Source organism: Adiantum capillus-veneris, chromosome 9 (genome assembly GCF_014529385.1).
Source record: "Adiantum capillus-veneris isolate H3 chromosome 9, ASM1452938v2, whole genome shotgun sequence".
NCBI classification, from domain to species: domain Eukaryota; kingdom Viridiplantae; phylum Streptophyta; class Polypodiopsida; order Polypodiales; family Pteridaceae; genus Adiantum; species Adiantum capillus-veneris.
In genome coordinates, this window is record NC_140939.1 from 135,450,283 (window position 1) to 135,466,466 (window position 16,184).

Sequence of the window (16,184 nt, forward strand, 5' to 3'; positions counted from 1 at the left end):
AAAGGGAATAAAGAGGAATTAAAGTTGTCTAATTTCCTAAATGGATTCCAAGATGTTTTCTTTGATGACATCCCTACTGAGGTACCTCTAAAATGAGGGATGATGATCATGCAATTGAGCTCCTATCAAGAAGCTCATTGCCTAACAAACCTCCTTATCGAGTTTCACAAGCTCAACAAGAGGAGATCATGAGGCAAGTCCATGAATTGGTGAAAAAAAGGGATGGTGAGGTCTAGCTCCTCTGCCTTTTGTTAACCATTACTTTTAGTGCAAAAGAAAGACGACACATATCACGTGTGTGTCGACTATAGAGCACTAAATAAGATCACTATCAAAAATAGATTTCCCGTAATGCGGGTAGAAGATCTATTTGATAATTTACAAGTTTTGGCCTGACAAATGCTCCAGACGAATTCAAACTCATGATGGACAAAAATCTTTAGGCCATTCAAATTCTCTTTAAGAGACAAGCGACACCTCTAGGTAATCTTTCAAGTTGTGAGAGAGAATAAGCTTTTCATTGATCAAAAGAAAAATGAATTTTTACTACAAGATATTCAATACTTAGGTCACATTATCTCTCAAGATGGCACTCGTATGGATGCAACAAAGTTAGAGGTAATAAAAAGATGGCCTAATCCAAGGAGTCTACAGGAGGTACGAAGCTTCATAGGTATGTGTGCATACTATAGATGCTTCATTAAAAAAATTCTCGCTAATAGCAAGGCCATTACATGACTTAACAAAAAAAAGAACGTTAAGTATTCATGGACTGCAAAAGTACAAGAAGCTTTTCAAGAAGCTTAAGGAGAATCTTATTTCTCAACATGTGCTCACACTACTAGATCTCTCAAAGCCATTTGAGGTCCAATGTGATACTTGTGGTAATTGCCTTGGAGCTATTTTGCTTCAAGAAGGGCATGCCATAGCATATGAGAGTCGAAGACTCAACTTCGATAAGTGAGTATTGGGCAAATACGAAAAAGAGCTACTAGCAATTCTATATGCCCTAAACACGTGGAAACACTATCTCTTGGGGACTCCATTCATCCTACGAATGGATCACAAAGCCTCAAGAACTTCATGACACAAACCAAGCTCTCCGACAAACAAATGAGGTAGGCAAAATTTCTTTTGTAATTTAAATTTCATATCGTTCACATTGTTGGCAAAGCACAATCAAATGGTCAATGCACTTTCAGAACGACCAAAGGTAAATGTGGTGTTTCTAGCAACTCACAATGATCTATCTTTTATAATAGATGAGTATGCTACTGATTGAGACTTTAAGTATGTAATTACAGCCTTTGCAATAGGGAATAAACAAAGAACCATTCACCTTAAAGGATGGTTATCTTCCAAACGACAATAGGCTGTGTGTTAATCACCCATATAATAAGAAAGTCATGTATGAATCCCATACTTCTCCTTATGCGGAGCAAAGAGGGATTCCATAGTCTACTCTTCGAGGAGTAGAAATGTATTTCTGTTGGTCTACAATGAAAAGTAAACATACAAGAGTATAGCAAAAGTTGAAATTTGATCAAGGGAAGCAACTTGGATTGTGTCAGTCGACAGGCTTGACAAGAAAACACACTCTATGCCTGTCAAAAATACTATTAAGGCACATCAAATGGAAACCCTCTTTAGATCTCAAATTTTCAAGTATCATGGCTTTCCAACATCCATAGTGTCGGACAAAAATCCTAGAATGACCAGTAATTTCTAGAAGGGTCTCTTTGAGAATCTAGAAAGTAGATTAAATTTCTATTTCAGTTTATCATCCACAAATGGGAAATAACTAATCTAACGATTCTTGATCTACTAAAAGCCTATGTCATGGAAGTAGATCAATGTTCTCAATGATAGAAGTACCTACCTCTTATAGAGTATGCGTACAATGATATTGTACAATACTTCTATGGGAAAAGTACCTTTTGAGGTTAAAGAAGGAAGATCCAAAAGTCCCTTACTACTTAAAGTACATGGGAAGATCTTCGTTGAATATAGCCGAGACCTACAAGAATCTTTTACAAAGATTATAGGGGTTATATCCATCTCATAGGAAAGGCAAAAAGGGTTGCTGCTAATAAGCACAGAAGAGACTTAGCCTTTAAGGAAAATGATTGGGTCTTGCTAAAGTTCCTCAAGGCTCATCTGAGGCATACTACGGGCAAGAGTCCTACGCACCACCAAGAGTATGATGTTAAACTAGAAAAAAGATACTATGGTCCTTAAAATTATTAAGCTAGTCAATGAGATGGCTTATCAATTGAAGTTGCCCAACCATTGGCTCATGCACAATGTTTTCCATGAAAACCTACATAAGCCTTACAAAGGAGCGCCATAAAAAAAGCAATTGTTGTAGACCCTCCAAAAATTAAAGATCAAGAAGAAGTACTTCAATCTAAGTCCATCCTATGACATGAAGACAAGGTATTAAGGAACAATAAGATTATCTGACGATATCTTATTAAGTTAAAGAATTATCTTTTTAAAGATGCTAAATGGATGCAAGGAACCTAGCTTAAGGATAATATGAACCTTGTCAATGCTTACAATGCTACACTAGAGTAAGCATATGAAAATGCATTTTAAATGAAAAATGTTTTTGTCTTATAAGACTAGTTCTCTTTTTATTGTGCACAAATTTAAAAGTATGCATGCTTAGAATCATGTTTGTGGTGACGACGTCTCCCAAACAACAAGTAGAACTTGTCACTCTACTTTGGAAGTATGATATGGATTAAAGAGCAGACATGCTTGCGGAAGCTACGTCTCCCAAGCACCAAATGGATAAGTCGTCCATCTTGGAATGATGTTGTAGGGTAAAAAGGGATCCTCTACCCACTAAGAAACATGGACTAATGACTAGGCTTTATCTTCTCTACCTCATAGTCGAAGAGGACTATGATTTCAAGAGAGAGGTAATGTCATAAAATATAATATCTAACTTTATAAAATGATTTTCTCATATTAAACTGATCATTTAATGTGGGAGAATAAACCGGAACAAGAGTTAGAATAGAGACATGTGCTTCTAGACCTATCTCAACACGGGACCAAAAGGAGAGATGGTTACATCTCAATAGGGGTCCAAAAGGAGATGGTTTATCAAAAAGCAATGTGCAATAAACGCCTCTAAACTTACCTCAACAGGGAACCAAGAGGAGAGATGTTTACATTTCAATAGGGGTCCAAAAGGAGATAGTCTATCAAAGAGCAACGTGCATCTAATGGAGCTTAAAAGACCTTAGGATTAGATTCATTAAAGACCTCCAATGGTTAGTGTTAAAAGTCCTTTGACCTTAGACAAGCTAAGACTGAGCTTGAGGTAAGAAACCAACCTCAACTTACCTTTGACCTTAGGCAAGCTAGGGTTGAGCTTGAGGTGGGAACCCGACCTAAAATTGCCTTTGACCTTAGGCACAAGCTAGGGCTGAGCTTGAGGTGGGAACTCCACCTAAGGTTCTTGTCATGCTTGATGACTAAGGTACTTGTCATACTTAATGAGGAAGTTGCTTGAGAAGCTTCCTATGCATGGGGGGTAAGATGCTTGAGTCAAAAAGAGACCCTACACACTTAACGAAGAAGTTGCTTGAGAAGCTTCCTATGCATGGGGGGTAAGATGCTTGAGTCAAAAATAAACCCTACACACTTAATGAGGAAGTTGCTTCAGAAGCTTCCTATGCATGGGGGATAAGATGCTTGAGTCAAAAAGAGACCTTACACACTTAATGAGGAAGTTGCTTGAGAAGCTTCCTATGCATAAAAGTCCCAAAGTTAGGGGAATCTTTGACCTAACCTTCCACTCACCCAAGGGGCACCCCTTTTCTAAAAGGGCACATGGGACACATGTCAGACTCTCACTAAGCTTAACCACATGGTGTGCTTGAATGCTATTGGTTGGGCTAAAGAGGGGTCCAATGAGCTTCTACTTGCATCCAACAAATATCTAGATATTTTCAATCTCTCTCTCTCTAAGGGGTAAGGAGGACACTTGTCAAAAGACTACCCATGTACTTGACTGCATGCTGCATGTGATTGGCTAGGGGAAGAGGGGTCCAATGAGCTTGCAGCATGTGGAAAAGTTGCAACTCGCCCCAAGCAAGCAAGGGGGGTGTTGGGGGGATATACACCACACCCACACTCATTTTGTGGACCATTACCACTTGGTGCAAGTAGAGGAACTCCACCTCCATCTCCAAGCTTGTGAGAAATGAGAACCTACACCAACACTCTTGGCTATGGAATGCAAATCCAACCAAGAGCCATTCTTCAATGCTTAAGCTTGCCATCTTCTCCATCTTCATTACTATGCTAGCAAGAAGAGTAATAATAAGTGAGAAACTATTTATTTCTCCTATGGAATGTTTCTTCTTCCTCTTCCCTATCCTCAATCCCCACTAGCTCTCTCCACCTTCGAAGGTGTTTGAGGCCTTGGGACTGAGGCTTGGGATAGTTAATGCTTTCTACAGAGTTTATGCTATGCTTGTGATGCATGAAGCTTTCCATCTTCATTGCACAACCTAGGTCACAAGGAACACAAAGACTGTATTGTACCAAGTCTCTCTTGATGAGAGAAACTATAATACAAATGCCTATTGGAGGGGGACCGTTGGAGGGGGACCGGCTCCATATGAATCCGGTCCTCAACTATTGTCATGTTCTCTAAACTCTCTCTCTTGCAAAAGTATTGTTCATACCAAGTTAATTAAGTACCATGTTTATGTTGCTACCATCAATTAAGTTGCAAAAGTATTGTTCATGCCAAGTTAATTAAGTACCATGTTTATGTTGCTACCATCAATTAAGTTCACCCGCTATGTTCACAAAGTAATCTCACAAAAGTGCTTCACCTAATTTCCTAATTCGGTTACTCTCAAAGTTCATAGGCCATTTCCATTACATGCAGTTGGTTTACTTCCATTTTGCTAGGAGAGTTTGTTGAGTTACTTTTCTTTGTTGAGCTTACACTATTCTTAGTTCTCTCTAAGTTCAACCTGTAGCAAGGCAAAATAGGGAGCAACAATGGGAGAGAAGATGATGGTTTGGAAGAGGTTAGTGTATGAACCGAGCATGTGGATGGTACCACAATACGCATCATCAACAACCTGCCCTCTGCATCATGCTTGGCCACCTACCCCTGTAGCACTAGCAACCAACCCCTATGTTCCTTGCCACCAAACCCAGATCTGAACATCATTGCTTTGCAAAATAGGGCCTATCATGGATTGGGGCAAGCCTTGCAATGTGATGAAAAACACACTCAGATGTTGGCCCTAAAAATGACATATCCTCACGCGAATATCTTGCCTTGCTATGCGTTAACTTGACATTTTCAAACCTATGAAGGGCACATTGTGCATGGCCCTTGCCAAAGCTAGAGCACTTGCCATGCACCCCCTTGCCAGTTGGAGATGTAAGTTGTAATCATCGGCAACATCTTCTATTATGCATTAAGAAAAGAACCCTCTCTCTCTCTCTCTCTCTCTCTCTCTCTCTCTCTCTCTCATTCATCCTCCCACATCCTTTCAAACTAGCCATGCTCGAATCTTAAACCTCCCATCACCTGCTCTAAATCCTACCCGCATTTGCTCTGCTCTAAAACCTTCTCAAGGCAATATCCTCCCCCATTGTAACTTTGATTGAACTTGCTCATTCTTGAGCCGAACAGGGAACTGAATAGTATGAAACTCAAGAATCCAAGAACTTGGAGCTGAAATATAGGTGGCCGAGAGTTGAAATATAGCTGGGGAAGGTGAACTCTGAACAACCCAAGCATCTAAGCAATGGCAGCTGCGAGATTCAAGCGGCATATTGGCAGAAGTAACTGTAAAAGAGACTAAATAAAAGAATAAAAGTAATTAAAAAATAAATGAGTCGAATAAAAAAATTTGCATATACTAATTGAAAAAATAGTAAAATAGAGAGATTGAAGATTTTATTCTGGGTGCAAAAATAAAGAAAGCATTTAAAAAACATAGTGATGAGATTTTTATTAAAAAGGTGTACACATAAATTAATAGACAAGAGAGTAGAAAAATAGATAGAAGTAGAAAAAATAAATAAAAGGAGTTTGTTAAAAAAAGAATATATTAAAATGACAAGGTTGAAAATTTTACTATGCTTGCAAAAATAAAGAAAGCATAAATAGATAGAAGAAGAAAAATAAAATGAAGAGATTTTATATATATAGATTGAAATAGAAGTAGCAAAGTAAATAATGAGAATAATAGTTTATCTTTATCTTCTTGAAGGATATGAAAGAATTTCTTATGTAATTTAAGTAAAGTGGTGGGTAAAGGTTTTTCTTTTTAAGAGATATATGGTTTTGCTTTGCTATTACTGATAGTGATGCTACAGGCTCTTCTCTTCTTTTTTGTTGCCTTGGCGGCCACTCCGTCGAAGGCGGAGGGAGTCTCACTCGTGTTTCTATAAAAGCTCCCGATGAAATTTTTTAATAAAACGCTTCTAAGAAATGGTGGCCACAATTTGTATTTTTCTTTAGTTGGATTCTTGCTCCTCCTCCTAAGGCCACTGTCACACTGGGACACCCAAAGCTTGGCCAAGCTAATGTGGCGCCGCCTAATTCATCTGCAAAAAGGTAATTTGGGGCTAAACGTTTTGTGAGATGGCAGGCCTCACAAGCTCAGCCAACTTTCGAGAGTCGCAGCCAACTCTCAAAAAGCAACGACGGGAGTGCAAGAGATAGGTGTTGAGCTTTGCCCGTCAACGCAAGAAGCGGGGAGACCACCATCTGGGCTACGAGGGTTGGCTGCTTTTGAAGGCCACCTTTTGCGTCATGGCCTATTGTGACACGAACTGGGTGCCCACCCTGCAAATCCGAGATGGGCAAGCGACCGTGACAGGGGCCTAAGGGTGGATAGAAAAAGGAAAAGTTGCAAACTTATTGCCAGCCCCTTCCCAATTTTTTGTCCACCTGAACAAAATGGTTTCCTGAAAGTTGCAAACCATCTCCTCATGTGAATGGCTCATATAACTTTGATTCGCCTTTTACCTTCACACATTGTTTGGCATAGTATGCTTTTTAAATGTCATTACTTGACGATTGGCTCTGATTTGAGTTGAAGTTTGAACTATATCCCAATGCCGACTCCTTGAGAGACCGCCATCTCCAATCGCGCGCGCACACACACACACACACACAGAGAGAGAGAGAGAGAGAGAGAGAGAGAGAGAGAGAGAGACCCTCTCAATGAGAGACCTCTCAATGTCTCATGCACACAGCGTCCCGCCCAATGAAATAACGCTGTCGTGCACCGACAATGAGGAATAGACATAAGGGTACGCCTTGGACTGCCCACAATAGCCAAGGACAGAGAGAGAACGGACCCTTGCGCCACCTCTCGCATGAGAGAGAGAGAGAGAGAGAGAGAGAGAGAAGGGACTCTTGCGCAGCCACCTGCACCACCATCAGTATCGCCAGCTTCACTATCCGTATCTCCAACATGAGGCCCCTTTTGTGTACACATCTTCATCCTACTTGCGAGTGGGGGCCTTTCCAAGTCCAATTCCAAGACAGCTGGAGTCGCTCAAGAGTCACTATTAAGTTTTCCCACACAGGAAGGAACAGCAATGAAGCCACTTCCAAATCCAAGGAAGGAGTCCCTCAAGTCTTACAGGTTTTCCGCGAGAAGACGAGGAAACAACACCAAAACAGACATTAAACACACAAACAAGCAAGCTACGAGCAAGCCCCAGGCCAGAAGGAGGGCACCTTGCATCAAATTGAGGCCTGGGCACATAGTACCTTCCTCGGCTTTGCGAGGCGAAAGATTTCAAGTCTAGGTGATTTAATGTGGTGCAAGTAGAGGATTCACGTAACCTGCCTCCGCACATGTGCACTCGGAGAAGATAAAGTCTCCTATTTGTTCCAAAAGCATGGATCCCATCTTTGCGACGAAGAACTGTGCACCAACTTTGTTCTTAGAGTGGCTGAAAACCTGAAATGCTATCTTTCTGCATTCCCCTTAAGGCATCACTAGGACAATTTGCAAACATGTATAAGATGATAGGTCTGAAACCCTGAAATGCTATCTTTCTGCATTCCCCTTAAGGCATCACTAGGACAATTTGCAAACATGTATAAGATGATAGGTCTGAAACCCTGAAATGCTATCTTTCTGCATTCCCCTTAAGGCATCACTAGGACAATTTACAAACATGTATAAGATGATAGGTCTGAAACGATGTCTTCTTAAGGGGCCACAACATGCAACCATAAAGGGACAAGCACACTTCTTGGGCGTATTTAATCATAGATGATCATGACCTGCTCTTTGAGCCTATTGAACATCCACTTGTAGCCTCTACCATAGGGAACACTATTTATTCTGACAATCAAAGTAATGACAAATTTGGGATACGTGCATAAGCCATGTATCATGATTGAGCAAAGGTAAGATGATTTATCCAAAATTGTATTTCTACAAAGCATATCCATCTTCAGGTCACCACAAGTGGGACCTGATGGAACCGCTGCACTGTGTTCTCCTCCATGACATCTTGCACACCTCCAGTACCTCTCCTTGTTTGTAAATCAATTCATACATATTCACACTTCAAACTCGAAGCATAGACTCACAGCAAGCCTGCTAAACCTGAATTAAAACTGGATGTGTGACCCTTGATGTCATCAACCTAAAACAGATAAACCTTTATAAAGAATGGGTATATCATTATGCACAAGAAACTTGGCACACTTGGTGCATATCCAAAAGTGCTTACAGGTATTAAGTACATGATATGACAAGCTGAACCAAAATTGAGGATTTGGCTTTAAATACCTGGTGACCCAAAGCAAAAAAGCTGTGTCAGATCTTGCCAGTATGATAAATCAAAATGTTGATCAAGTGCTAGGGGGAAACTTGCAGGAGTAAATTCGCGGAACATAGGTACTACTGATGTGGTACATGAAAGCCTACCAAAAAGCACAGGTATCTGCTTTACACCACACTCATTATCTCTTGTTCTGATATGTGTGTGGCTATACATCACCGTTTAGCTAAAAAATCATTGATTGACGTGGCAAGTTAGTTGCAAAGATAACACATCACTGCAGATGCCACAAGCGCCGACCCATAAACGTCATTTTGACATGTCGAACAGATGCCACAATTACATTGTGCCTGACGTCTGCATACTCAACCCACAGAAAACGATCTCCGCTTAGCAACTGTTGGGCTTGAGGTGCCTTCAAATAGATCCAGCAGACAATTCTCAAGATCCTCTGCTGAATATTTGACATACTTTCCCGGGTGTCGTCCAGAATCCAAGTAGCCTTGGTATCGAGATGAGAAGGATCGATATGCTGGAATCAACTTCTCTGCTATAGATAGTCGTAGTTCCTCCCTCAGCTGGGGATCAGGGACAACCCATGCAGACTGAGTTCGAATCAACTCATCAAAACAAGAATTGAAGGCCTTAAACCTCTCCTTCAAAGCAACCTTGGATACGCCACTGGAAAAGCTCCCACTCACTGTAATTCCCTCATCTCGCAGGCACGCCAACACCCTCATCCAAGCGGCGCGCACATAGTTAGTAGCATACTGCCGAACCATGCCCGAGTGCTTGCGCACCCAGTCCTCTCCAACTAGTGAAGAGAGCTCCGATTGCTTCACTTTTTGCACTATGTAGTGAGCATTGTTCATAAGGAAAAGGTAGGATTGTGCTATATCCCTGTAGAGCTTGGATTTGCCATCAAGATTACACTCCAAAAGAACAGTAAGCCAGATAATTTGCACTGCCAAAGGGGGGAGGTGATCTGTCCCGTTGTTGCTTCCTTCCTCAACTATCGATGACATTCCATTATGACTGCCCATTGCCACCTTCTTGTCACCCAGAAGTCTCCGAAGAGTGCCCGAGTAGCTAAAGAGAAGCCATATGTAGTTCATTACATACCGAGTTAGGGGATGTACCGCACCTCCCAGCACTGGGGTTCTTGATGCATCCCTTTGAATTGCATTCTCGAACTCTGCAAAGGTTCCTCTTGCTGCCTCTCCAAGCCTTATAAGTATCCCATGTGCCTCAGCCCTCACATTGCAGCAAACATCATCAGAAAAGATGAGATTGATGTCAGGGATAAGGTCCCACAAAGCTTCATACATATCCAAAATTTTGAAAAGCTTTTCTGGCGATCTTCGACTGATAGCAATAGCCTCCCCTAAGCTTAAAATCTGGAGCATGGAGCTTCGTGCCAGATCGGCAAATGCACTCTCCCTCCATGGACTCAGACCAGTGAACACTTGTTCACACAGAATACGCTCGCTCGCATACAAGACCCGGACCGCCACCTTTAACGTGTGCACCCACTTCTTGATTCTTACTTCCAAAGTTTCCCATGCCATCTTATGCACATCCTCGATACTAAGTTTCTCGACGCCTAGTTTTAGTAGACTCTGTTCTAAAAATGCTTTTCTAATCCCAGAGAAGATCTGAGAGCATTCTCTCCCATAGCCACCGGCTATCATGCGCCGTGCAATATCATTCAGGTCAGAGACGACATCTGGTGGGAGCAATTCAATGGTAAAATTCACAGAATGAAGAGAAGGACCAAGTGGTATATCATCATTCTCGTCATCAACATCAGCATTACCATCGCCGGATGGATGAATGGATAAGTGATATATATCACTTCTTGAACCTGGGACATGACCACTGTGACTACCTGCATCATCATCTTTGCAAACAAGACCAGGAGACTCTTCTCCGCTTACTGATTGTGCAGCCATGAGCTCAAGAACCCACTCTGGGTCCACCGAGCTGCTATGTGTTAGCAACAGATGCTTGAATTCCTCTTCTAGTCTCGACATGGCCATCTGAAGAAGACTCTGAGCTCTGTCAAAAGCTTCGTGCTCACTTTTTGACACTGAGAGAGAGCCCATTAAGTCTTGCAGCTCATCCACTGCATGTAAGTAAGATCCACTCTCTTCAGCGTGGCACGACCAGATTTGGGTCTTGCCAGAAAGCTCAGAAGAACCTCTTTCCCACTTCAAGACGGTGTGCCCCGCCTTGCTCAAGCTCTCAACAAGCTTACTCTGTTCTGTGGCCGGTAAATTATTGAAGCTTTTCTCTGGGTCTTTATGGTGGTTTCCATTTAAGCCTGAAAACCTGTCATCAAAATTGAACAAAATGCGGAGCATGTCATCTGTGTTGTTGTCATTGATGCTGAGAGACTTGAGTATGTGTTGGGCTGTGGCTATGACCCTTTCTTTGCCATCACCAGAAGAAGCCATTGATGGGCTACTACAAGCAGCCCAAAGGAGCTGGAGAAAGGTTACGGAAGACAAGCAAAGCACTGAGGGGGAGAGCCCCAGAAAACAAGGAACATTGGGGGCGAGTAAAGATGGTGGACTACAAAACGCTCAATTTTGAAAACGCAGAGCGTCAAGTATGAAATAAACTGAAGACCCAAAATAAGCAAGAACCCGAGATGGAGGCTTGCAGCTCACGCTACTATACCCACGCACTTAGCACTCACGCTCTCTCTGGCACTGCAAAATTGTGTCTCTCTCGATATTTCTTGAATGCAAAGAAGAGAAAGGGAAAGACAAGAAGTGGAGGATTACGCATACATGGCAGACCTGTAACAAAGGAAGAAAAAGTTGAATGAAACCCTGAAACCGAGGAAATCGCCTGCAGAAACGAGCTTGGGAAAGACGCAATTCTGGGTTGTGTGCGTGTGCGTGTGTACGTGTGTGTGTGTGTGAGTGTGAGAGAGAGAGAGAGAGAGAGAGAGAGAGAGAACTGAGGATCAATGGAAACCTTGTTTGAAAATTCGGGAGCGGACAAATTGGCTCATGTGAATTGGACAGAATGAGATAGAGGCAGTAGAGGGGGCCAGGTCTCGTAAAAATTCTCTTCCCAAAAAGGTCTGTTTTGTGGGCTTTCTTAATTTGCCATGCCACCTAGAAAGAATCTCTACATAATTGTGCAGCAGAATTTTGTGTGTCAAAAGGTGTTAAATAAGATAAAGGAAAGCCACTAAAAAATGACGGTCCATTGAGGGAGAATGGGCTGTCATCCCCCCTAGGCCTACCTCCCTTCCAAATGGGCGTGTGCGCCTTCATATCAAAATCTGCAGCAAATGATCCCCCCTCTCAGAAGAGGGAATGATGACTACCCTCCCAATCACCCCTTTTGCTAGGTATGGCCCATGCCAAACAAAAGTCAGAAGTTTTCCTCCTCGTCTACTCAATGCCAAATGGTGTCCCACTCGGATAGTGAGGCTTCATATGGTCCTTTGTATTTTGTTTTAGCAAAGGTCATGGGTTTTTTGTCTCTTGCTAGTCACCGTGCTTTGAAGGTAGTTCGATTGCCCTCTAAAAGTAAAGGCGCTCGCGAGCTACACATCATGCCTCCTAGGCCTTTGGCTGGTGTATGCGAATGCAAAACGCCACCATATCATTAGATAATTGCGCTTTTGTATTCTCTGTGTAAATGCCATCTTACTTAGGCATCACAGATCACAAGGTAATCTTGGCCGTTGGATCAATCGGTGAACTAGGGCATCATAGATCACACTAGTATGTGACCCGCGCGTTATTGCGGCTAGAAAATGCATGTCTTCTATTCTTTCAACTACAAAAGTGAAAAATTATATAGATTCTATTATTTTACATGTATACACTCCCTTGCATTTCAAAAAAATGATTCACAACATCTCTCTATGGGATTCTCAAATAAAAATATACATGCAAGAAACAACAAATATTCCTTTAATACTAAGCTTGGCAGGTTCTCACACATTATGTAGGATTTTCTAGCTCTTATTCAATGGATCTAGGTGCTTTATAGCTACTAGCTTGCGCGACCCGCTACCGACGGGTCTCGCTCGCTCTTACTATGACACAAACTAAATTAATGACACACATGCTAGAACTTTGAGCGGCTCTCTCTTTGGATGGGTGTTGTCACACACACACACACACACACACACACACACACACACACAAAGTCTTGTATCCAGTTCTCATAGGTGGTCCTCTCTCTCTCTCTCCAGTGTTTAAATCACTTGTGCGCCTATTTACTCTCTTCAAATAACATTGCAGAGCAAGACGACGTGTCATGTCGCGTTCAGTTGCGCAAACTTTGTGTGCGTGTGTGTGTCGCGCTCGTTGTTTGGTCAGGCCAACTCAGAGCACACTCGCCGGTTCTATTGGTATCACCTCACTCAGGCAAGTATGGCCAGACGAAACCATTTTCAACCACGTGGCCGCCTGAATTCCTCTTTCATATATAGTATAGATGAGCGTCTCTCTCTCTCTCTCTCTCTCTCTCTCTCTCTCTCTCTCTCTCTCTCTCTCTACGCACTATTCACCTAGGTCGTCGGGGCTGCAGGGAACATAGCTGGCTGAAGGTAAGGGGAAAAGGAGAAATTCCGGCCCAAAATAGAGAAAAAAGTGTGAAACTCCAGAAAAAAAAGCATAATTTTCTAAAACTTCCTCTTGACAAAATCAAGGAAATGAATTTTGTATGTGTGGAAAAATGATTTTTCTCAAACACAGGGAGTAGTTACTTAAACTCTCTCTCTCTCTCTCTCTCTCTCTCTCTCTCTCTCTCTCTCTCTCTCTCTCTCTCTCTCTCTCTATGCATCACTGTTCGAGAAAAGTGTGTCAACTAAGCTTTGACCAATCGAATTGAACAATCAAAACAGCCGATTGAAGGGACGGGGAGAAGGAGAAAGTCCGCTTGGAAAATTCAAGAAAATAGAGTTAAATTGCAAAAAAATCATCTATCTTGAAAAAAATTCTCCCCCAAAGCAAACGTCTGATTGATTTTTTTTTGGTAAAATTACCAAACCAAAATACCCCTCTAATTTGTGGAAATTCCCAAAATATCCCCCAAATTTCAAAAGTTACCAAAATACCCTTGTATTTATGTTCCTAATCTAAGGCAGAAGTAAGCAAGGACGCATCGAAGGCAGAAGCAAGGGCACCATCCTCAAAATATCGTGTCTTGCTGAGCCGATGGAGAAAGTTGCAGTGACTACAAAGGTACCTGGAAACTCTAATATGGCTAAGTTGCAGGCTGGTTATCTCTTCCCTAAAATTGCAAGGCGACACAATGCGCATATATTGCAGAAGTATCCAGATGCCAGTGTTAAATCACTCGTGCGCCTATGTACTCTCTTCAATTAACATTGCAGAGCAAGAAGACGTGTCACGTCGCGTTTAATTGCGCAAACTTTGTGCACGTGTGTGTGTCACGCTCGTTGTTTGGTCCGACTCCTAGCACACTCGTCGGTTCTATTGGTATCACCTCACTCAGGCAAGTATGGCCAGACGAAACCATTTTCAACCACGTGGCCGCCTGAATTCCTCTTTCATATATAGTATGGATGACCATCTCTCTCTCTCTCTCTCTCTCTCTCTCTCTCTCTCTCTCTCTCTCTCTCTCTCTCTCTCTCTCTCTCTCTCTCTCTACACGCACTATTCACCTAGGTCGTCGGGGCTGCAGGGAACATAGCTGGCTGAAGGCAAGGGGAAAAGGAGAAATTTCGGCCCAAAATAGAGAAAAAAGTGTGAAACTCCAGAAAAAAAGCATAATTTTCTAAAACTCCCTCTTGACAAAATCAAGGAAATGAATTTTGTATGTGTGGAAAAATGATTTTTCTCAAACACAGGGAGTAGGTGCTTAAACACTCTCTCTCTCTCTCTCTCTCTCTCTCTCTCTCTCTCTCTCTCTCTCTCTCTCTCTCTCTCTCTCTCTCTCTCTCTCTCTCTCTGTGCATCAGTGTTCAAGAAAAGTGCGTCAACTAAGCTTTGACCAATCGAATTGAACAATCAAAACAGCCGGTTGAAGGGACGGGGAGAAGGAGAAAGTCTGCTTGGAAAATTCAAGAAAATAGAGTTAAATTGCAAAAAAATCATCTATCTTGAAAAAAATTCTCTTTGAAACTACCCCAAAGCAAACGTCTGATTGATTTTTTTTTGGTAAAATTACCAAACCAAAATACCCCTCTAATTTGTGGAAATTCCCAAAATATCTCCCAAATTTCAAAAGTTACCAAAATACCCTTGTATTTATGTTCCTAATCTAAGGCAGAAGTAAGTAAGGACGCATCGAAGGCAGAAGCAAGGGCACCATCCTCAAAATATCGTGTCTTGCTGAGCCGATGGAGAAAGTTGCAATGACTACAAAGGTAGTTGGAAACTCTAATATGGCTAAGTTGCAGGCTGGCTATCTCTTCCCTAAAATTGCAAGGCGACATAATGCGCATATATTGCAGAAGTATCCAGATGCCAGTGTTAAATCACTCGTGCACCTATGTATTCTCTTCAATTAACATTGCAGAGCAAGATGACGTGTCACGTCGCGTTCAGTTGCACAAACTTTGTGCGCGTGTGTGTGTCGCGCTCGTTGTTTGGTCGGGCCGACTCAGAGCACACTCGCCGGTTCTATTGGTATCACCTCACTCAGGCAAGTATGGCCAGATGAAACCATTTTCAACCATGTGGCCGCCTGAATTCCTCTTTCATATATAGTATAGATGACCGTCTCTCTCTCTCTCTCTCTCTCTCTCTCTCTCTCTCTCTCTCTCTCTCTCTCTCTCTCTCTCTCTCTCTCTCTCTCTCTCTCTCTCTCTACACAGTATTCACCTAGGTCGTCGGGGCTGCAGGGAACATAGCTGGTTGAAGGCAAGGGGAAAAGGAGAAATTCTGGCCCAAAATAGAGAAAAAAGTGTGAAACTCCAAAAGTCATTAGCTTGGGTATTGGCGATACCACAGAGCCCATCCCTTTGCCCATATCCTCATCCATGGAAGCCAAAGCCAAAGCCTTGTCTACTCATGAAGGATATAGTGGATATGGTGTTGAGCAGGGGGAGAAACCCTTTCGTGCTGCCATAGCCAAGAGCCTTTATGTGGACCTCAACATCAATGAAGAGAGAGAGAGAGAGAGAGAGAGAGAGAGAGAGTCCAAGGTGATGAAGGTGAAAAGGATAGGGCCAGCATAACACGTGGCCACATCTCTCTCTCTATCTGTGTCTGTGTGTGAGCAGTTGGGTCTCGAAAATACTGTGGTGGTAGCCGGCTGTGGAGAGAGAGAGAGAGAGAGAGAGAGAGAGAGAGAGAGAGAGAGAGGAACTGCACTAAAATCTTGACCGCAAAGTTGGAGCTTATGCTTTGATTGGACTCAATGTTTAGGAAAAATGCGTCTCA

General features: G+C 42.3%; 1 pseudogene; it reads right to left on the minus strand.

Moving 5' to 3' along the window:
* Positions 1-8,113: 8,113 nt before the first annotated feature.
* On the minus strand, positions 8,114-12,063 carry LOC147451215 (exocyst complex component EXO70B1 pseudogene; annotated as a pseudogene).
* Positions 12,064-16,184: the final 4,121 nt, after the last annotated feature.